General features: G+C 40.4%; 1 non-coding gene across 1 annotated transcript; it reads right to left on the bottom strand.

The window, feature by feature from the left end:
• Window positions 1–826: 826 nt before the first annotated feature.
• Window positions 827–928, bottom strand: LOC118478308. Its single transcript, XR_004858947.1, has one exon. It is a non-coding gene; the product is annotated as a U6 spliceosomal RNA (small nuclear RNA).
• Window positions 929–1,973: the final 1,045 nt, after the last annotated feature.

Raw genomic sequence — 1,973 nt, 5'->3', positions numbered from 1 at the left:
ACACACACACACACATACACACACACACACACACATACACACACACAATCACAACAACAACAAATTAAAAAAAAATAGCAACTAGAAAAAGAGAATGGTCTCGGAGACTTCTCAGAAATTGCGCGTACAAAAAGAGACGAACGTCAGCTCATAACTAGCCTAGGCCTAACAATAAACAACTTGAATTGCGTTGGAAGAACGAACATCAAACACTTTACGGTACAACTCAAAACAAACAAGTCCAGCGCCCGGATGCGAGACCGATGTTCTATCGGTTCTCTGACCTCGCAGGTCGTAGGTGACTGACCGGTGGCCTCAGGGTAAGATCAGGCTGACCTGCGAGTGGTCACCGCTGGATAAACCCTGTCACCGACTTCATACTATAACTGACCACTCAGTCGTTTGCTGTCCGTTTTCGAGATCTCGCAAGACAGGCGGGTAATAAATTTGACATTAGGAAGATTACCATAGAAGGATTCTGTTGCCAGCGGGTCGAGCCGGGGTTGAGAAGCTTAAGCTTGCTGTTTGTTGACTTGTGCCTTCTGCTACGGTCTTTTCTGTGGCTGCTTGTTTAGTACTGGTGCGAAAATGTTAATAGTGCAAGAATGCTGTAATCATGGATGTGGTTAACAGACCCGTTGTTTTGTTGTAGAGATGAACCATTTTCCTTTTAAAATTATGAGTTACACATCCTCCTCCTCCTCGTTTGTTGTTGTTGTTGTTGTTGTTGTTGTTGTTGTTGTTCTGTGTGTGTGGTAGCCTATGCGATCGAAATGTTTGGAGCCCTGAAGAGCGTGCTCCTCGCCAGGGCCACCGCCTCCCTAAAAAAAATATGGAACGCTTCACGAATTTGCGTGTCATCCTTTCGCAGGGGCCATGCTAATCTTCTCTGTATATTTCCAATTTTACTATAGAAGTCTTTGTACTGTGTGAACAGTGTTGTTCTTGTTGTGTTGCTCTTCTTCTTCTTCTTTTTCTTTGGGCGAGCTCAGTTGGTATCTTGCCTAGTGATATTGCAGGTTACCCTGGTTCAAACCCCAAATCGGGTGTTCTTGAATTTCGGCTGTTTAGTGTAATATATCCCACCAACTTGGCTTTGTTTTATCGGAATGGGTTCTGATTCGGTAGTTCCGTCTTTTGATAAACTTTGAGGTTTTGATCCGTGTGTTCGCAAAAAACAAACAAATAAACAAACAAGCAAACAAACAAATAAACAAACAAGCAAACAAACAAACAAACAAACAAACAAAACGTTGCTTCAAAATAATAAAATAAAGCTACAGATCTCCCTCACTCGAAAAAATTTAATTGATCTGTTCACAACACTTGCTGTTTTGTTTCTCGCTTTCATTTTGAATACGCATAATATTGTGGTCTGCGTCACAGCTCACCAATGACATACTGACATTTTTCGGGGCAAAACTTTAGCCCCCACATGAATGTGATTTCCTGATAAATAACATGTAAAATTGTAAAGGATTTCTGCTCCTGCTGTATAGTTTATCTGATGAGGAGAGTATGATAGTGAAAGAGGGGGGGGGGGTGTCGTAGACGGATATAGCAACAGGAAGATGCCTTGGTCAAATGGCGTCGTTCAAGACTTTATTAGACTCAGGGAAAACAGCGTGACGTTCTTTAAAATATGTTCGCGCATGATCTCAAACAGCTCTCAATTTGACTTGATTAAAGTTTGTTGGCATGTAGACCGAGCTTCACAGGTTAATATCCCATATTTTTACGGCGTGTTTAAACGAACAAGCTCGTTACCAAGACGACAAGAAGGAAGTAAAGGAAAGAGAACACGTTTTCACATGTCTTATTTTCCAAGAAATGTAGTAGAAGTAGTAATAATAATGATCATGATAACAGTAATAATAATGATCATGATAAGAGTAATAATAATGATAATATTAATGATGATACTACTACTACTACTACTACTACTACTACTACTACTACTACTACTACTACTA

This window comes from Aplysia californica, unplaced genomic scaffold, assembly GCF_000002075.1.
Source record: "Aplysia californica isolate F4 #8 unplaced genomic scaffold, AplCal3.0 scaffold00484, whole genome shotgun sequence".
Taxonomy (NCBI): Eukaryota; Metazoa; Mollusca; class Gastropoda; order Aplysiida; family Aplysiidae; genus Aplysia; species Aplysia californica.
This window is presented reverse-complemented; position numbering and strand designations above follow the sequence as displayed.